This window comes from Ovis canadensis, chromosome 11, assembly GCF_042477335.2.
Source record: "Ovis canadensis isolate MfBH-ARS-UI-01 breed Bighorn chromosome 11, ARS-UI_OviCan_v2, whole genome shotgun sequence".
In the NCBI taxonomy this organism is placed as follows: domain Eukaryota; kingdom Metazoa; phylum Chordata; class Mammalia; order Artiodactyla; family Bovidae; genus Ovis; species Ovis canadensis.
Window position 1 is genome coordinate 25,984,687 of NC_091255.1, and position 21,754 is coordinate 26,006,440.

The window sequence follows — 21,754 nt, forward strand, 5'->3', positions numbered from 1 at the left end:
AAAATGAGACCTTAAAGTGGGCCCCAATCTACTATGACTGATGTCTGTGTGTTGCTCAGTTGTGTCTGACTCTTCACAGCCCCATGGACTGTAGCCCACCAGGCTCCTCTGTCCATGGGATTTCTCAGGCAAGAATACTGGATGGGGTTGCCATTCCCTTCTCCAGGGGATCTTCCCAACTCAAGGAAGGAATCAGCATCTCCTGAATTAGCAGGCGGATTCTTTACCACTAGCACCACCTGGTAAGACCTGGTGTCCTTTTAAGAAGAGATTAGGACACAGACACACACAGAGGAAGATCACAGGAGGACATAGGGGCCAGACAGACACCTGCAAGCAAGGAGAGAGGCCTCAGAAGGAGCTAGCCTTGCCCACACTTTGGTCTTGGACTTCTAGCCTCCAGAACTCTGAGGCAACAGACTTCTGTTGTTTAAGCTCTGCTACTTTGTTATGGCAGCCCTGGAACTAATACATTTAGAGCACTTACCCCAAAATTCACCCATTGTAAGGTCTGGTTCATTGGAGAAGGAAATGGCAACCTACTCCAGTGTTCTTGCCTGGAGAATCCCAGGGATGGGGGAGCCTGGTGGGCTACCGTCTCTGGGGTCGCACAGAGTCTGATATGACTGAAGCAACTTAGCAAGGTCTGGTTCAGTTATTTTTAGTAAAGGTATGCAGTTGTCCAAAGATCACATAATTCCAGTCTTGGAACATTTCCATCACTTGAGAAAGTTCTCCCATGCTCACTTGTAGTAAATCCCCACTGTCAGTTTCAGCCCTGGACAATCACTGACCTTTCTGTGTCTATACTTTCACCTTTTCTAAAAACTTCGTGTACATGGAATCATACCATACACTAGCTACTGTTTTCGTGTCTGGCTTCCTTTGTTTAGCATAATGTTTCAGAGGTTCGTCCATGTTCCGAGTATCGCTGGTTCTCTGCTTTCATTGCTAAGTAATACTCCATTGAGTGGATGTACCGCATTTTATTTCTCCATTCACCAGCTGATGGACGTTTGGGTGCTACAGACATTCACATGCGAGACTTTATGTGGGCATGTGTTTTCATTTCTCTTGGGTGGCTATCTATGAATGGAAGTACTCTTCATGGCATTTATTTAACTTTGTAAGGAACTACCAAACTGTTTTCCAAAGCGGCTGCTCCATTTTGCATTGTCTTCAGCGTGAGAGTCCTGGTTTCTCCGTATCCTCACTAACACTTGGTATGTATGATGTTGAGTTTTTAAAGAATCCAGGACTGGTCTAGTCTGGATTTGTCTAATTGTTTCCTCATGGTCATTTAACTTTTTCTCCTAGTCCCTGTATTTCCTATAAGCTGGAAATTAAATCAGGAGATGTTAGTTTTTTAAACATATTTATTTGGCTGCACTGGATCTTAGGTGCAGCATGTGGGATCTACCTCCCTGACCAGGGACTGAACCCAGGCCCTCTGTGTTAGGAGCAGAGAGTCTTAGCCACTGGACCACCAGGGAAGTCCCAGAAACTGTTTATTTTACTTCAGTTTTATACTTCCACACACTTAAGATTATATCTTGCATCTCAATAAAGAAGGCACAAGACTGCCTTGTGGATCTTTAGAAAATGTTTCATTGTAGCCAAGCTATTATTATATTGCCCTTCAGTTCAGTCACTCAGTGGTGTCCGACTCTTTGCGACCCCATGAAGCGCAGCACACCAGGCCTCCCTGTCCATCACCAACTCCCAGAGTCCACCCAAACCCATGTCCATTGAGTTTATGTTGCCCTTCCTGTAGCCTAAATTCCAACTACTTATAGAACACATCCTATGTTTTCCTATGAACAATTAGAATTTAGCATAAAAAATTAAGATAAAAATGGCCATCAAGTATTTACCTATTAATAAGCTGCCCATCAGTAACAATACCTGTTATTTTCATTTTTCCTTTACCAGTCTCTTTTTCTAACAAAATTCTGCCAATGCTTTGATCTTTGATAATTTTTGTATTGAAGTTTTTACAGTTTATTAATCCTCTCATTTAAAGTCTGGGCAGCCACCACAGATAAAATCACTGCAGAGTCTTCACTCCTTTTTGCCAGCACCAACGATGGCCTTTACAGTCCTGCTGACTTTGTACATTCTGCTCTTGTGTTCCCTTCACTGTTTTCTTGAATTTTTTTTTCTTATACAGGCCATATTCTGCAAGTCTGTGTTTGGATTTATTTTTCTTTGCATTATCCAAGAAATCGTAAATCACACCAAAGCTATTGGCTTTGCCACCACCAAAATGGTTCTGAATCCAAATACAAAGATAACAGCTAAAATAGTCTGGTATATTTTGTCTGGTTCCCCCCCTCCCCCCATTTTTGTCTTGGGTACTGTTGCCAGCCAGGATGGAGGACATCAGTGATCATTTGTTTCCATAGTTGATTGGTCAGGAACTTCCTGGTCCAGATAGCTACTGTGTTGTTCCTCATAGTGGTTGATCCTCAGGCAGCCAGGGAGGGGAAATGGATACTTCTTACGTATTTCTACAACTTTTATCTCTCTCCCCCAAATCTCTGGCAACCACTGATCATTTTACTGTAGTTGTGCCTTTGCTAGAATATCATATACTTGGAATCATACTTCTCATTCTGGCTTCTTTCACTTAGGAATCAGTATTCGAGGTTTGGTATATGCCTTTCCATGGCTTGATAGCTTATTTCTTTTTATTGCTGCATAGTAGTCCATTGTATGAATGTACCATAGTTGGTTTATCCTTTGGCTTATTGAAACATCTTGGTTGCTTCTAATTTGGGGCAGTTATGACTAAAGCTGCTAGAAACATTCACATGAAGGTTTTTGTATGGTCACAGGTTATCAAATTCTTTGGGTAAAAACCTTCAAGTACAGTTCTAGCTCCTGTGATAAGGCCAAGTTTGGCTTTATAAGAACCACCAAACTGTCTTTCAACATGACTATCATTTTGCATTTCTACCAGCAATGATCAAGAGTTCTACACCAGATTTTTTTTTAATTTTAGCCATTCTAGCAGATGTGTTATGGTATCATTTATTTTTCCCCCAGCACTCATTGGGGTCTCAGTAAACCTTTAACTACAGAAATCATGTCTCCCCTCTCTGTGGTTAGTTGGTTTGTGTTCAGGAGATGACAACTGATCTGATCTTTACATGAGGTAAAATATAATTACAAGATAAATCAGGGAGCTTTTTTTCCCCTTGCATTAGCAAAAATCAATCTATCATTTAATCAAGATTCCAGGCACTCTTCACAGGAAAGATAAAAATAGGAAACCGTGACAGGTTTTTCAGAATATTCTCACAAATGGCATGATCAAATAATTATCCATAGCAGTCAGGATGAAATACTCAAGTTACAGGTGATCCCTTTATTAACCACAGTGTAACTTTCTAGATACAGTTAGATTAGGAATGCTGTGTTATTGTCAAATTAATGTCATCCCCCTTGAGTCACTTTCTACATTTGTAAGTGGTAATATAAAATTAAAACATTAATTCCAATACAGTTGTCAAGAAAGGTTAAAATTTGAACGGGGGACGGTGGGGTCATAATCTGAATGTTTTGCAAAGTGGGAAGACTCCTGGTAGCCACAGCTTGATGCAGAGACAAAGGCAAGAAACAGCCCACACAATTAGTCATGTTGTGTGCAAAACTTTGATCATGCCTCTTGAATTCCACGCGTCATTCTAGAGATCCCTATAACTGGTGGGGGAAATTGCACCCCATGGCTGAGGCACATTGCTTGAATCAGTGCCCTGCTGCCTTTTGCGTTCCTGTGGACATGGGTGCTCCCCAGCCAGAGCTCCGGGAGCTGGTTGCTAAGACCGAGTTTAATTTGCATAAACATAAAATCTGTTCACCGGTTTCGAGGGAGACCACATAAACTGAAACATTTAACCTGACCTCAGCTGGGACTCCTCTTACCCTTTTGTTGGCAGAGTTGTGTTGGTTCTGCCTGACAGGTGGGTTTGAAAAATGTTTGAATCTGCCCGTGAAGGCTGTTTTTGATATAGTCCCTTTTTATCAGCATGGGCTTGATGGCTGAGGAAGCAGCCAATTAATTTGCACAAATACCTCCTTTAGTTCTAGGGAGAATAGGAAGCAGGCAGGGGAGAGAAGAGAGACAATTATCTGAAAGGATGTGACTGTTTTGTAGAGGTAAATGGATCGTAATTATGCCAGGCTTCATGCTTTATTACTGTATCTGACGTGACTCGCTAGAAAGCTACTGTTTGATTTGGAAGATGGATTGTCCTTATAATGTGCTACAGGGGTGAACCCTGCTAAAAATCCATCGACCGCTGGCTCTGCTCCCCATCACATTTCTCAAGCACCCTGCCCTCGTGGCTATATCCCAGGAGAAGGCGTTTCCATGGTAATCTCAATGGAGGCAGTCAGCTGATGTCTGGCACCGCCTGAGCTGGTGCTTGCCAGCCCTCTCCCCTTCACTCCTCCCTTGAGCCTTTAAACTATATTTATTAGTCCTCTTTAATGGAAAGTATATAACCCCTAATGTCAGACACTGAGTGGCTTTGGGTTTATTTATTTATTTGGGTAATAAACTTGCCTTCCTAATTAATTCTCAGCGAGTTCCTGCAAGCTGTAGTATTTCTAACATCTCATGGAAACGTTTAGATTTTTGCCTGTTATAACAAAGAGCGTTGCTTAGCAATATCAGATATTTGGAAACCTCCGTTATTAAAAAAAAAAAAAAGTGATGTCTGTATGAAAAAAGAATTTTAAAAGAGGTGTTAGGGTTTCAGTTTAATTTTTTTAAGAATCTTTTCTTGCTCTGATGCTTTAGCAGTGAAATGGTCCGCTCCTTATAATTTCTTTTAATACTCAGTTATTTCATGATTGGATTTGAGTGAGCCACATAGTTTTAAAATACTTCTAAGAAGTGGGACATCTAGCCAGGTTCTCTCATTTTTTTTTTTAATAAGAGAAGAAAGCCAGAATTTCAAAGCTACCCTATTGATTGTTTTCCTGACATGTGTTTGGAAGTAAATGTCTTTTGTTGTATGGGTTAGACAGCGCCGCTTATGCTAAACCATACTAAATAAGCAAACCAACTTACAATGTCAAAAGGTGCTTTGGGGCCGAAGGTAGAGTCCATTTTCATTAGTACTGTCCTTGGAAATTCAATTACAAATGTAAAAGGTGTATCAAAGCAGTGTCTGAAAGCAGCAATCATCAGAGCGCATGCTTGATTCCTTTGAAAAGCTATCTCGTTAAAGAAACACAAAGCCTTCAAAAACTAAAGTATGAGAAAATTAGTATGGCACCACCTCATTTATCCAGAGGTCAGATTGTTAGTAACAAGATCCTTTTAAAACAAAGCCCTGAATAGAGGCATACACATAAAGGATCTGGGCATTAACAGAAATGTGTGCTAAGTCACTTCAGTCATGTCTGACTCTTTTGCAACCTCATGGACTGTAGCCCACCAGGCTCCTCTGTCCAAGGGATTTTTCCAGGCAAGAATACTGGAGTGGGTGGCCATGCCCTTCTCCAGGGGAGCTTCCCCACCAAGGGATCGAACCCACGTCTCTTGCGTCTACTGCATTGGCAGGCAGGTTCTTTGCCACCAGCGCCACCTGGGAAACGTCTGCCAAAATACACCAATCATTATGTATATTAGCCACAAGACGCTGGATTACAGAAATAGACATCTCTAACCTTGCAGGAATAGGCTTCCTTTTACACAACTGTCTTATCAGAGCTCCCTTTTCTGCAGTCAAAATTTTTGAACACCTCCTATATGCTGTGCATTTGGCAGGCATTAGCAATAAAATAATACATCACCCAGTCTTCGCACAGGCCTGTGGGAGAAGCAGAGAAGCCAACCAGCCTGCCCAGCACAAGCATGTGGCAGCCATGTAGGGACAGATGGTTGCACCTTTCTCCCCAGGGGAAACTATCACTCAGAAAAGTAAAGTAATAGCCCAGGGTCACAAAGCTCGCAGGGAACGGCACCTGGCTTTCGTTTGACTCGTTAGAATCACAACCCTGGTCGTGACTTCCTGTCACCGCCTCCCTTGATGATAAATAACACATACAACTAAGATCCTGTTCTAAAAAGAGAGAAGAGAGACTTCTCTGGCAGTCCAGTGGTTAACGCTTTGCCTTCCAGTGCAGAGGGCATGATTTCAGTTCCTGGTCAGGGAACTAGGATCCCATATGCCTCGAGACCAAAAAAAAAAAAGCCAAAATGTAAAACAGAAGCAATATTGCAACAAATTCAGTTAAAGACTTTAAAAACTGGTCTACATTTGAACTGAGAGACTAGCATGGAAACATATACGTTACCATATGTAAAATAGAAAGCAATTGGGACTTTGTTGTGTGACCCAGGGAGCCCAATCCTGTACTCTGTGATAACCTAGAGGGTGGGAGATGGGAGGGGAGGTCAAGAGGGCGGGGACATATGTATCCCTGTGGCCAGTTCATGTTTGGAAACATTTGTTGGAAGTTGGACTTGCCATCAAATTCAGTTCTTCCATTGGATGTTTCTTATATGTATGTGTGTGTGTGTGAGAGAGAGAGAGGGAAGGAGAGAAAATGATAGAGAGGGAGAGAGTGTGTGTTCTCTAAAAAGCCTGTGAAATGTAGCAAAAAAATAAACCTTCCTGAGAAATAGCTTATGCCATCCTTTATATGTGGAACCTAAAAAGAAATGATACAAATGAACTTACAAAACAGAAGGAAACTCACAGATTAGAGAACTGAATTTATGGATGGGGGGCTGGGGGGGTCAGGATAGTTGGGGAGCTTGGGGTGGACCTGTACACACTGCTGTATTTAAAATGGATAGCCAACAGGGACCTACTGCGCAGCACAGGGATCTCTGCTCAATGTCATGTGGCTGCAGTATTCTTGCCTGGAGGATCCCCATGGACACAGGAGCCTGGCAGGGTCGGGAAGAGTCAGGCAGGACTGAGCGACTACGCACAGCCTGGATGGGAGGGGACCTTGGGGGAGAATGGATGCATGTATATGTATAGCTGTTTCCCTTCGCTGTTCAGCTGAAACTATCACAACATTGTTCATTGGCTATACTCCAGTACATCATTAAAAGTTCTTTTTTAAAAAAATTAAACCTTTAAGGTACTGGCTATGGTTTTACGTTTGCAAATAGTCTTACCGGAAGATTCTCCTTCAACAAGAGTGGTATAAGATCATCACTTTACGTTTGCTGACTCTCATCCCTTGTAACAGACATCACCATACATTGTCACATATCACTGGGAGATGGTCCGACCCTGGTCCTGAACTCTTAGATATTAAATAAAGGAGCTTGTTTCTTTGTTATTGGTTGAGGTTCAGAGCTAAGGTTCTTTACACTGAATCATTATAGTGAAGTTCTAGTGCACTGCAGGGAGAATCTGATTTTCTGATATAACAGACACAAGGAAGATGTTCTTTTATTGGTATTATATCTAAATAAAGACGTTTTTACAGTGTGCTAGGGATGGAGATAATGTGGCGGGATAAACCCTTTGACCTCGTCTCTACCTTTTACTCACTGTCCTCCACACATTCAATACATTGTGATTGTCTGAGGTCTACCGTGGTGCTATGCCACTGTGCTGGGTACTGGAAATAAAGAGGAAGAAGACAGTCTCTGATCACTGTTTGTTGGGTGAGGCAAACATATACAGACGTCATCCCAGGACAGCTCATTACATGCTGAGAGAGGCATGATTTGCTGAAAAAGCTTGGAGGAGGGGCAGACATGGTTTCTCAGACAAGGAAGCATTTCAGGGGTTCATAAGTGCAAACACTTGTGCATTTTTCTGTATAGGGTACATGTGTCTTTTTAGGTCAGTGGTAAAGAATCCCCCTGCAATGCAGGAGACCCCAGGTTGATCCGTGGGTCGGGAAGGTCTCTTGGAGAAGGGATAGGCTACCCACTCCAGTATTCTTGGGCTTCCCTGGTGGCTCAGATGGTAAAGAACCTGCCTGTAATGTGGGAGACCTGGGTTTGATCCCTGGCTTGGGCAGATCCCCTGGAGGAGGGCATGGCAACCCACTCCAGTAGTCTTACCAGGAGAATCCCCATGGATAAAGGAGCCTGGCAGCTACAGTCCATGGGGTCACAAAGAGTTGGACACGACTGAGCGACTAAGCACACAAAGGGATGTGTGAACAACTGCTTTTGGCAATGCAGAGGGACAAGTTTAGGAGACAAGGTGAGGTTTGGTTTTTAGGAAGCTAATCCTGACAGTGTTAACAAAGTATGGATGAACTGGGAAGAGGCTGATGAAATAAATACCATTCCAGTAAATATTTTAGGGGGCTTGGGACATGGTGCTACTGGTGATACTGGATTGAAATAGGGCCCCGAGAAGAATAGGGTAAGATAATGAACTTCATCTTGGCTAGGTCAAATGAGTGGCCCCCAAGGAACCCTTATCTGAGTTTTCCCTAGATGGGCCGAGGACCCACCTGGCGCTCCAGGAAAGGTCTAAGTTTCACGTTCACATTTGAGAATTTTTAGTCTTAAAGAGAGGGAAACTAGCAGCCTGTTCCCTCACTAGACCCAGGTCGTCCTCTCCTGCAGTGAATGCCTCCTGGCTGCTCAGCCGCATTGTAAACTCCCTAAGGAGGAAGCTACGTCTTCTAATCTATTGGTGCGTGTGATCTAGAATAGCAAATTGGAATTACAGTTCTGGACAAGATAGAATAGATCCGTTTCTCATCCTCCTCACTAATTACAGTTGAAAACCATAAACATCATATGATAAATGTTAAGAAAACTCTTAAAAGATGGAGAGAAAGTGGGCTAACTGGAGACCTTAAGACTTGAGAAGCCACATGGCAGTGGGTTCCTTGGGATTTCTTTTGGTCTCTGTATATCCCATACTGGAGAAGCCCCTTCCCAGATGGGCACAGACCAAAAAAGTTCTCTTGTGCCAAAGGAACAGGAAGTGGGCAGCCTAGCAAAACAGAAACCTTTTTGACAATCAGTGTTCTTTTTGAGAAAAACATCCAGGAGGGTTGCAGCCGCTCCCTCACCCCCAACTTTCATCAGCAAAGGTCTCATAGAAAACCTGGACCTCTTCCGTTGCCTGGAGTTATTTTAATTCATTATTCATTTAATTAAAATTATTTTAATTCAAAGAAAAGACCAGTGAGGAGAGTGACTTAAGTAAGTTAGTGGTTTAAGAGAGAAAAAAAATTAATTCAAAATCATGTAAAACTTGACTTGATTAGTAAAACAAGTAGCTTTGTAAAATAATAATTTGTCTAAGATGAAGTTACTTAACAGTTTTACCTAAATCAATGGTTGTATGCGATTAGAATCATTTGGGGAGGTTTTAAAAACTATGGGTACCCAGCCCTTTCCTTTCCAGAGTGTCCCCAGTGATTCTCACGTGCAGTCAAGTTTGAGAGCATCAGCCTAAATGGACCGGAGGGAATAGACAGAATACAAGTGGAGAAATTTTAACAACTCCTGAATAGTCAAAATAAATATGATGGAGTTTGTGCACTAAATTTTGCATGCTCTTTCTAACGGAGGGCCCTTTTGGGCCATTTATCTTGCATCATGCACCCTTGTGATGAATCTGATTATCTGGTCCCCAAGCCCACAACAGTAAATCTGAAGCAATAATTAAAAGGGAGTCAGTCTCTCACAGGCAGTCATATTGATGGTTGCAGTACATGAAAACTGAACGTACAGGAGGACTCAGAGGAGATTTAGCTCAGTTCCACTAGATGGCTTGGTATTAAAAACTTGTTGGAGTGATTTCTTGAGCTGTCTCCTCAGAGCAGTCGTTTTGGAATTAAAATTCAATTTTTCACGAAACTACTGAGTCCTAAGCTGCAAACCCAGGAACTCAAACTGCCAGAGAGTTGAGGAGAGAGACCTCCAATAGGTCTGAGATTTTTAGCCAAAAGGAAACAATTAGCCATTTGGCTGATATTGGTAGGTCCTAACCCCATTTCCAATAAGGAATTTGACAAACTTAATCTAAATATGAAAAAGCCTTGCAACTTCCCTGGTGGGCTGATGGCTGAGACTCCACACTCCCAATGCAGGGGGCCCAGGGCTCAATTCCTAGTCAGGAAACTAGATCTCGCATGCCACAGCTAAGACCCCGTGCAGCCAAATAAATAAATAAGAAAAAGTTATTAATAAATAAATAAGAAAAATAAAAAAGAAAAACTTGCATGCCACAAATGAGATACTTGAACCAAAAGGAAAAAATGACTCAAGCATTTAAATTAATAAAAGAGGCTACAGCAGGCCCAGGTTCCCTGGTAACTCGCTCTAAATTAATTTGTATCATAAAGTATGAAGTTCATTTGTGATGAAAACATTATGACTAGGTTGCACATTTTCTTCTTGGTGATGCCCTTAATTCCCCGTCCAAATGAGGAATATTTGGAAAAACTTGGAGTTGATATGGAGATGTTATTAATATTCAGTACAGTTAGATGGACTGATATTGGAAATTTATTAAAGAGTTTTGCTCAGTTGCCTTCATCAAGCAATTCAAATCAAGGGTTGAAGGGCCTTGTCAATCAATAATAGAAACTCAACCCTTTAGTCGGTTGATTACAATTATTTTCGTTGGCCCGAATAATATTGATCAGTAGTACTAGGCTTATAATTAGGTGCTTGTGCCTGAAGTTTATTAAACTGGCTTGAAGACAGTTTTTTTGGTACTGCTCACAGCCTGTATTTTGTAGAAAAGGCTTTATTTTACCAATAGAATGTCATGTACTTTATTTACACACACTGATATGATTTTTGGAGCATGTGGTCCAGGGGTGTAGTCACAGGAATCTCAGTAGCCTTGAAGATGTATCTGTTTTAAAGCACATTTACTAATTAATGTTCATTGTAACAACTCTGAATCCTTAAGAAAGTAAAAGAATAATTTTATAATGTTTAATGAAGCTGGAAAACATCCTAAGAAAGACTGTGTTCTTACATGTTCTTCCAACATGGTAAAAAAAAAATTTTTTTTTAATTTGTTGGAAGTACTATTTTCTGTAAAGGAATAAATTCTTAGTTATCGTGAACTCTGCATTCTTTCCATGATATGTTTACAAAATTAAGGTTTCTCTGATTTCAGGTCACTATTGCTGCATAACAATTTATCCCAAACTTACAACCAGCTACTTTTTATTATGGTTATACCTCCTGGTGGCACAGATGGTTAAGAATCTGCCTGCAATGCAGGAGACCTGGGTTCCATCCCTGAGTCCGGCAGATCCCACATGCCGGGGGTCAGTTAAACCCGTGTGCCACAACCACTGAGCCCGTGTTCTAGAGCGCGTACTCCGCAACGAGAGAAGCCACCGCAGTGAGAAGCCCCAGCATCACAACTAGAGAGTGGCCCCTGTTCACTACAATGAGAGAAAGCTTGTACATATCAACAAAGACCCAGCACGACCAAAAATAAGTAGCTAATTTTTTAAAAACTTAGAATCCACTAAAACCGTGCCCACAAATCTCTGCAAGAGAAGCTCTCCTGTTCTAGGGTTGCTTATGAGCTACTATGGGACAAGGCCCCTAAGACTTTTCAGAGCCTCATTGTGAGAAAATTTGTGTGGCATGCCCTGAAGATCTTTAGAGCCTTTCATCTGCCTGGAGATTTCTATGAAGTACTGCCTTAGATCTTTCTGAGGTTTTGACAAAGGATTTTTACAGTCCCACTCTGGATCTGATCATTGCCCTGAAACCATTTCTTAATTTGAGAATCATTTGCCATCTGGAGAAGCTGAGAATAAGAAACAGTTTTATTTTCAAACCCAGCAAGTGCAAGCTCCTTTATATTTCTTCTAAATTTTGCATGAGAGCCAAGCAGCTCTGTATTAAGATTGTGCTTCTCCTCTCACGTGTTTTCACGGACAGCAAGAGGCAGCCAGATGGCACGTCCAGCATCCTGTCTAGAAATCCTTACCTTGATCATCAATTTGTTAGGTACATCTTCTGTTCTCTACCTTCCCATAGGCAACAGGGTCATCAAGTTTTCCACCACTTCATGATAAAAGCCTCCCTGCCTCGTGCTTGAGATCATATTTTCCTTGCTTCCCTTCAGGCCCTCGTGACCGCCTCCTTAAAGCCCATCGTGATTCCACCAGCAGGCTCCTCAAGGTTCTTCCAGCTACCACCCACTTCCCAAAGCCAGGGCCAACTGTTTAAGGATTCTGCTACAGGAGCACCTCACAACTTCCATATTTGGATTTCAGTCAACTGTTGCTTGGGCGCTACCTTCCACCCTAAAACTTAGTGGAGTTAAAAAAAAATGACCATTTAATTATTTTTTAAACTTTTATTTTAGTGCTCGCTTCGGCAGCACATATACTAAACTTTCATTTTATATTGGAGTATAGTCAATTAACACTGATGCGTTAGTTACAGGTGTACAGCAGAGTGATTCAGTTATGCCCATACAAGTATCCTTCCTTTTCAGATTCTTTTCCCACTTAGATTACTGAGAATATTGAGCCAAGTTCCCTGTGCCATACAGTCAGTCCTTGTTGGTTGTCTACTTTAAATCTAGTAGCATATGACCATTTTATTAGGATCATGGATTCCATGGGTCCAGAATTTGAAAAGGGCACCGTGGGACCAGTTTACCTTTGCTCCACAATATCCAGGGTTTTAGTTGGGAAGACACAAAAGCTGGGAGTTACCCAATGACTGAGGATCTTTGTGACCCTCCTATGCTCACTCATCTGGTGCTGAGGCTGGGAGGGCTCGTCCCAGAGCTGTTGACTAGAAGGTCAGCACCTGACCTCACAGCACAGCGGCCTCGAGATAGTCAGCCCTCCTACAAAATGACTCGAAGCACAAGCACTTTGTTGCCCCAAATGATGGTTGCTCATAAGAGGAATAAGATGAGCTTCCCTGGTGACTCAGATAAAAAATCCACCTGCAGTTCAAGAGACCCGGGTTCAATCTCTGGGTGGGAAAGATCCCCTGGTGAAGGGAATGCCTACCCACTCCACTATTCTTGGGATTCCCTCGTGGCTCAGACAGTAAAGAATCTGCCTGCAATGCCGGAGACCCAGGTTCGATCCCTGGGTCGGGAAGATCCCCTGTAGGAGAAAATGGCAAAAACTACTCCAGTATTCTTGCCTGGAGAACTCCATGGACAGAGGAGCCTGGCAGGCTACAGTCCGTGGGGTCACGAAGAATTGGATGCAACTGAGCGATTAATACTTTCATAGGGTGATAAACTCTTATTTATCCCAAATAGTACCTTATTTCCATGACAAATCAGTATCATTAAGATCTCTGATTTATAGCTAGTTGGGCAAAGGGGAGGGGGAAGAGAGGAGAAAGGAAGGAAGGAAGAGGGAAAGAAAGAAAGAGGGAAAGGGAGAGAAAAAAGGAAAACTGGGAGAATCGGATGAACAGAGAGCAGAGACGCAAAGCAAGGAATAAAGTCACCAGGCACCCTGCAAAAAGCCAGAGCATCTGTCTCCCAAGCCTCTGAATGGAAAACAGAATGAACAGAATGTTCTCCATCGTTGAGCAGCCAAATCAATTTGTTAATTGAGATCAAAAGAGCATAAATATTATAACTCTGCAGTCAAACGAAAAAACTGAAGTAGAGACTAGTTAAGTCCCAAAGGCCAAATGTGTATATCACCACACAGCCAATACCTGAAACCGTGAAATGACCAGCACAATTTTATGAAAGCTCTTTGTGTGTTAATCACATCCCTGATGGGGGTGAGAGGACCCCAGGTTAATGAAGTCCCTTAGAGGTGTATGTAGAGAGCAGTAACTACAGAAAAGAGATACCCCCACTCAAAAAGACTTGAAGTAACTGCTTTCCAGGAGTAAGTCTGGAAGAGAAGGTCCCAGAGCAAAAACTAGTGGATTCTCCTCCCTGGTCAGACCAGGATGGTTTTTAAAGGAGCTGGTCACCATTTAAAAGATTAACTTTTTTCAAATAAATGCATATTTAGAGGGTTGACATTTAGAAAACACAACTTTTGTGAAATTTGTGATATGTTTTAGAATCATAAATGTTAAAAAGATGAATGGCAGATTAATGGAATAGAAAAGAAAGAATATTGTTTTTAAAAAAAAGATTAATTTGTTTCAAAGTCACAAGAGCTCAAGTGCTCATGGCCCATTCCATTATCAGAGATTTTGTCATTAAGTGTCAGAGCCTTTTCTCGTGATTCCCACAGTCTCTAGAAGTCTTCAGCTTCTTGAAATTATTGTTTGGGATTCTGGTATTTATAGCCTGCATTTTGAGGCCCCACAGTTTTTCAGGGACAAAGCTTGTATGCACACATATAGATGCAGAAAGGGAGATAAAGATGGAATATGAAGCAAGAGAGACAGCAAGCGTAATTCAGAACGGTCCATGCATCCCAGTGTTCGCTGTACCACTGTTTACAATAGCCAAGACATGGAAGCACCCTAAATGTCCACTGACTGGTGACTGGATAAAGATGTGGTGCATATAGACAGTAGTGCTTATAGACATGGTTTACCGCTACACAGCCATAACACGGAATGAAATAATATCATTTGCAGCAGCACAGATAGACCTAGAGATCGTCATACTGAGTGAAGTAAGTCAGAGAGAGAAAAACAGATATCACATGCTGTTCCTTATATATGGAATCTTAAAAATGGTAGAAATGAACTTATTATCTACAAAACAGAAATAGTCACAGATACAGAACACAAACTTATGGTTACCAGGGGATGGGGGCGGGGAGGGATACATTGGGAGACTGGGATTAACATATACACACTTCCATATGTAAAATAGATCCCTAATAAAGACCTACTGTATAGCACAGGAAACTCTTTTCAGTACTCTCTAATGACCTATATGGGACAAGAATTTTTAACAGAGTGGATATATGTTTAAAGATAAAAAGAGGCTATGTGGTTACAATGGACTTTGAGGGATTATTAACCCTGTTCCTGTTCTTATCCTACAAAGTGAGGCTGAACCTAATCCAACAACTGTGGGTTTATAGCCTCAACATAATTTTTTTAATTATTGAAAACTGGAGATTGGAAACCAAAGATTATCAGTCTATTAAAAGAAATCAAATGAAGTCAAATTCTCTTGCAAGGGATCTTACTAAATAAGTAGAATATTGTTGTTCAGTCACTAAGTCGTGTCCAACTCTTTGTGGCTCCATAGACTGTAGGCTGCCAGGCTGCTCTGTCCATGGGATTTTCCAAGCAAGACTACTGGTGTGGGTTGCCATTTCCTTCTCCAGTGGATCTTCCCTTCCCAGGAATTGAACCCACGTCTCTTGCATTGGAGATGGATTCTTTACCACTGAGCCTCCTGGGAAGCCCATTAAGTAGAATATATAGGCCACCAAATATAGTTTAAATTCCAAACCATCTATTTCAAGCAATTTGAATAAACCTATATTCCATTATTGTATTTTAATTAGTTCCTTTAAGATTACCATTATAGCATTTGTCTGGTTTGTCACCTTCAAAGATTTAACTATTTTCTTTATAAAATTCTCACAGTCCTAAATAGTACAATTCATGAAAACAGAGAAAAGATGAAGGGAAAGTTCTGTATTTTGTGAGTTTGTTCTTAGTACAGTGGCCCTCTGGCTTTCTAGGTCTAAGTAATGAGCCAATCTTTTTAGCTCTCAAAAGCTAAGTAAGTCAATTTGACTTACAAATATAGAACTAAGTCTTAAAAAAAGAACATTCAGAGGAAACTCTCTGGTATGATGGAAATATTCTGTCTCTTGATTTGGATGTCAAAAATCATCTACCTAAACACTTAAACGTCTGTGAATTTTACTGCTCCTAATTCTGCTGTAAAAACCTCAATTTTTAAAAATAGTATTTGACTGATGGGTCAAGATGTATGGAGTGTTTTGGTGTGAATAGTCATATGTTTTAATTTCCAGTTAATTCTTTTCTTACCTGTTGTTTATAAAAGTAGAAAAAAAAAAAACAGACAGTATCTATTAACATAGCATCTGTCATTTAAAAATTCTATTTAAAGATCCAGCCAAGGTCTCTAGGATTGGTCATTATGCTTGGTTTTAGCCTGATAATTTCTACAAGTGAAAGTGAAAGTCGCTCAGTCATGTCCAACTCTGCGACCCCGTGGGCTGTCCAGTCCATGGATTCTGCAGGCCAGAATACTGGAGTGGGTCGCCATTCCTTCTCCAGGAGATCTTCCCAACCCAGGGATAGAACTCAGGTCTCCTGCATTGCAGGTGGATTCTTTACCATCTGAGCCATCAGGGAAGCCCAAGAATACTGGAGTGGGTAGCCTATCCCGTCTGCATCTGATCTTCCCAACCCAGTAATTGAACCGAGGTCTCCTGCATTGCAGGAGATTCTTTACCAGCTGAGTACAAGGAAGTATATTCTCTCCTTTATCCACAATGCTATGCTGCTGAAGATTACCGTTGGTTAGAAAAAAACTTAAAACTAATATTGTAGTGGGACTTCCCTGGTGGTCCAGTAGTTAAGAATCCACCTTCCAATGCAGAAACAAGGGTTCAATCCCTGGCTGGGGAAGTAAGGTCCCGCATGCCGCAACTAAGACCCAATGCAGCCAAATAAATAAGTATTTTTTTAAAACTAATATTGTAGTGATGATATGATAATAAGTACAGTAAGTCAGGCAGAGAAGCAGAAATATCCAATGACATTGCTTATATGTGGAATCTAAAAAAGAAACGATACAAATGAGCTTACAACACAAAAAGAGATTTACAGACTTAGAGAACTGAACTTATGGTTGCAGGGATAGAGAAGGATGGGGAAGGGATAGTTAGGGAGTCTGGGATCAACATGTACACACTGCTATTTTTAAAATGGATAACCAACAAGGACCTACTGTATAGTACAGGGAACTCTGCTCAGTGTTGTGTGGCAGCCTGGATGAGGGGAGTTTAGCAGAGAATAGACACATCTGTATGTATGGCTGGGTCCGTTCGCTGTTCACCTGAAACTGTCACACCATTGTTTGTTAATTGGCTATATCCCAATACAAAACAAAAGGTGGTTGTTTTTTTTTTTTTAAATTTTAGGTACATTCGAGTATTTACCAGCTACTGTAGAGAGAAATACTGTTTTATCTATCAAGGAGTATTGTAACATAAAAGCAACAGAAGGACGAAACTTCATACTTGCCTGAAGAGAAAGCTGTCAGGCAAGGGGAGAATCCTAGTGGGAAAAGCACTCAGATAACACATAAATGTGACCTATGAATAAGCTGAGCAGTGTGGATGCATTTTTTATTAGTGACCCATCCTTATACTTGTGGGCTATATGCCCTTTTGGTCATGGTGTATTATCCTGCTGAAATCAGTTTGTTAATTCTTTCAGATATTTGCATCTGTCCTTATGAGACTGGTCTCTGGAAGTGTGTCTGTGAAACAGATCCTCACAAGTTTTGCTGCCAGGATTAAGTAAAATGAGTTGGGAGGGTGTCTGTCCATTTCTGTTCTAGAGGATTTTCCATAGCATGGGAATTACCTGGGGCTTGGTTTGCCTGTACCATCATCTGTGCCCAATAATGTTTAGGAGAATGTTTGTATGATGACATAAAACAATTTTCCCTAGTTATGAATTGATTCTGATTATTTCACCTTTCTTTGAGTCAATGTTTGTAAGTTATGTTTTCCTATAAAAGTGTGCATTTCACAAACTACTTAATTTATTAACAGAAAATTATAAATGTCATTCTCAGAATTTCTAAAAACAACACATCCTTTCTTAAATCCTTTTCTCATTCCTCTTGTTAGATATTTGAGTTTTTGCCTTATTTTATTCCTGACTAGACCTTGCCATGGGTTTGGTTGTGTAGTGGTCTGAATGTTCAAAGAACTCTTGGGTTTATCATCTATATCGTTTTTCTCATGCATCAATTTCTGCTTTTATCGTCACTAATTTTTACTTTGATTGGTTTTTTTAGTCCTTTACCTAGGTTTTTGGTATTTAATTTGGGCTTCCCGGATAGCTCAGTCGGTAAAGAATCTGCCTGTGTTGCAGGAGACCTGGGTTCAAGCCCTGGATCAGGAAGATCCCCTGGAGAAGGGAATTGCAACCCACTCCAGTATTCTTATCTGGAGAATTCCATGGACACGTAGTCACAAAGAAAGAGTCAGACACAACAGAGCTACTAACACTTTCACTACTTCCACTTGGTATTTAATTTATTTCCTTTTCCTTGTTTAATAACAAAAGTATTGAAGGCGATGTGCTTTCTTTTGAATGTAGCTTTGACTGCATCCGTGAATGCTAACGTAAAGTTCTCTTTTTTGTTAACTTCTTTATTGTCTGTAACTGCAATTATCATCTCTTTAATCCAGTCTAAAGAGATACTTAAAAAAAATAATTCTCACCAATAAGGTTGTTTTACTGTTAACCTTTATGTAATTTTCTGATTTTACCTCACTGTGATTAGGGCCAGTGCATATCCTCCTTTTTGTAACTGGAAAGAGGAGTGTTACTTTTGGCCCAATACATAATCACTTCAGTTCAGTTGCTCAGTCGTGTCTGACTCTTTGCGACCCCATGGACTGCAACCTGCCAGGCCTCCCTGTCTAAATGCTCTGGGGACCGCAATAAGCGTGTATAAGATTTGCATGTAACTACAAAATCAAATCTGTTGGCTATTCAGTCAGTCTCCTCACTCATTTGCTTTTGGACTACTTGAACTACCAACACTGGGTCACCCACTGACATCACGATTTGGTCCATTTCTTTTGTATGAGAACAGTTTTTGCTTCATTTCAATACATGTTATTCAGCTGCATGAAGATGATGGTTTTCACTTTTTGTTACATTTTTGTCAACGTAAAAGAAACAAGTTCTGTGGTTTTTGCCTTGGATTTCGCTTTGCCTATTTTTCCTGTTCCCATCCTCACTTTCTTCCTGGCACGTCTTTGTCCATCCTTTCATTTATCTTCCTGTGTCTTCTTGTTTCAGACGCATCTAAACATCTATACTCCATTATAAATGGAGTACAGTTAAATTTTGTCTTTGACATAATCTGTGAGCCATCTTCATCCAGTAAAGGAGTTATATCCCATTTCTTTTAGAAAATGACAGTATTTTGGCTTTTTAAATTTGTGCTATTCAAGTGCTTTCCATTTTTAATACTTCCCTGCTATTTCCTTCTTCTTATCTAGTTGTTGTTGTTCAAGTTTTATTGATTCTTTTTTTTTTTTTTACTAATGATTGGGAAGTTATACATTCTTTTTACTTATCTGGTTGTGTTCACTGTTTGATTAGCCATACGGAAGAGAGTCTGGGAGAATTGAGTTAGATGACCATCAGAGATTGTATCTGCCCTGCTCAAACCTTTAAAACCAAAGAGGAGGAAGGTTTAGATTGATCACAGCATAGAGATCTCCTGGATTATGAGAAATAAGAAGGCAGCTAGTAGGGGGAAGCCTTGGTAAGGAGTTTCGCTTTTGTTTAGAGGACTTAATTGTGTGTTTTGGGTGCCCAGCGATCTCTAAGGTAAGATCCCTGCTCTAACTAATGTAATTGCATACAATACCTTCCCTTGGTGTGGTACTTCTGAAGTTTTTCAGATTTGGCTGGTGTATCTTCTCTTAGAGTGGAAAGACCCTCGAAGGCAGAGGGGTTTTGTTTATTTATCCTTTTTTGCGTGCCCGAATTGCTCCTATTCGGTCCTTACTACAAACTTATGAGGCAAACAGAGCATCTAGTAAAATCCTTATTTTGCAGAAGAGGAAAGAGTTGCCCTCCAAATTAAATGATTTTCTCAAGCTCACATGGCTAAATGGAGATGACACCCAGGTCATCCTTTACCCCGCTGCTTTCCCCCACCTACCATCCTGTCGCCCAGAACAAAAGAGACATCCTGGATGCAGTTTGTCTTGCCTTGATGACAACAGCGACTTAATCTTTCACCATTTGTACAGCAGAGGAAAGTAGGTGCTGTTTGCCCTATTTTCTGCTGGGACTCTGGCACTGCCACAAGCCCTGAGCACACATGAGGAATTCCTATGCCAGGTGAAGTCACCCAGATAGGGAGGAATAGGGAAGGGCAGGAAGGGAAGCCCACCCCCTGAGGTGGGAAGGTAGCTCAGAAAACCATCGGAGATGCTTCTGCTATGGCCTAGCAGCATCTAGAAGGGATCCTCTCCCTGGATGGTTTCAGCATTCACAGCTGCATCGGTCCCTTTCTCCAAACCCCTGCAGTTAATGTTGCTGGGATGTGCCAGCAAAGTTAGTGCTATTAGAATTCTCATTTTATTAGGCTTTAATCAAGCTCTCCTGTGAAGTGCTCCATCAATTCAAGTTTGCATTTTGCATATAAAATAATCAAAGGAGAGTGAAGCACCATAGACACAGCATGTTTTTTTAATGAAAATGATATTTTTAATTTAGTCATATAAAAATCATCTGAGGGTGGGGAAGGGAAGAATTGGGAGTTTGGGATTAGCAAAGTAATACATATAGGATGGGTAAACAACAAGCTCCTCCTGTATAGCACAGGGAACTTTATTCAATATCCTGTGATAAACCTTAATGGAAAAGAAATGAAAAAAATATATATGCACATATATATATATATGTATAACAAAGAAAGTGAAAGTCATTTAGTCGTGTCCAACTCTTTGCAACCCCATGGACTGTATAGTCCATGGAATTCTCCAAGCCAAAATACTGGAGTGGGTAGCCTTTCCCTTCTCCAGGGGATCTTCCCAACCCAGGAATCGAACCCAGGTCTCCCATATTGCAGGCGGATTCATTACCAGCTGAGCCACAAGGGAATCCCATGTATAACTGAGTCACTTTGCTGTTCAGCAGAAACTAACACTACACTGTAAATCAACTATACTTCAATAAAATATGTTTTAAAGAACTTTTAAAAAAGCCAGTGTAGGGACTTCCCTGTGGTCCAGTGGTTAAACCTCTACGCTTCCATGCAGGACAGAGGGCGAGTTCAACCCGTGGTTGAAAAACTAAGATCCTACATGCCATGCACTACAGCCAATAAATTAACAAAATAAAATTATTTTATTTTAAAAAATGTACACCAAACAAAAAATCATCTGGATGTTATACATCTAAGTGAGAGAAAGATTTATATATTCTCTTACACAGGCCTTAAAAAAACCCATGATCCAAGAGGGAGGAGACCTAGGTACACCTTTGGTTAATTCATGTTGATGTATGATAGAAATCAAACCAGTATTGTAAACCAATCATCAATCAATTAAAAATAAATAAATATTTTTTTTAAAGCCCATGATCTGTGTAAGTTTGTGAAATGATTTCCAATTCCTTGAATATTTTCCCTTCTCTCATTTGAGTACTAACCCCGGCATTCTTTAAAATCAACCTAAAAACTCAACCTCCTCTGAAAATTTATTTCCATGACATTTAGGGATACTTATTTTTACAGCTTATGTTCATCTGTGCATGATATTGGAAAAGTCTACTGTGATAGAAAGCACATGGATCTGGGTCAGTGCTTGTGTTCCAGTTTCAAGGTCTGCAAATCAGCTCACTTCTTTGAGCCTCAGTTTTCTTATCTGTAAAATACGGGCATGAGGATAAATGGTCTTCCAAATGTATGAACTGTTAAAAGCTCTTCAGTTGTTGGGTATTTGTCTCTTCCACTCATCCAACTGGGTCACGAATCCCTGTAGAAGAGAAAAGGATACCTTCTTCATCTTTGGCACTTCCATCCCCACCCCTGCGCTGCCTGGCACTCTGCATTGCCCCCCGTGGATATCCTGTCAATGCTGATTGCCAGACCAACTGACAGCACCTGTG

At 40.9% G+C, this 21,754-nt stretch overlaps 1 protein-coding gene, 1 long non-coding RNA gene and 1 pseudogene across 2 annotated transcripts in view; 1 reads left to right on the forward strand and 2 right to left on the reverse strand.

Moving 5' to 3' along the window:
* The window catches only part of MYO1D (myosin ID), a 363,696-nt gene that overhangs the window by 229,618 nt on the left and 112,324 nt on the right, over positions 1–21,754 (forward strand). The window lies entirely within an intron of this gene.
* Positions 2,062–2,456, reverse strand: LOC138414781 (small ribosomal subunit protein eS24-like; annotated as a pseudogene).
* The window catches only part of LOC138447241 (uncharacterized), a 94,174-nt gene continuing 92,747 nt past the window's right edge, over positions 20,328–21,754 (reverse strand). Inside the window, exon 3 of the long non-coding RNA XR_011259749.1 lies at positions 20,328–21,621. This is a non-coding gene — a long non-coding RNA (uncharacterized lncRNA). The remainder of the gene's footprint in view (positions 21,622–21,754) is intronic.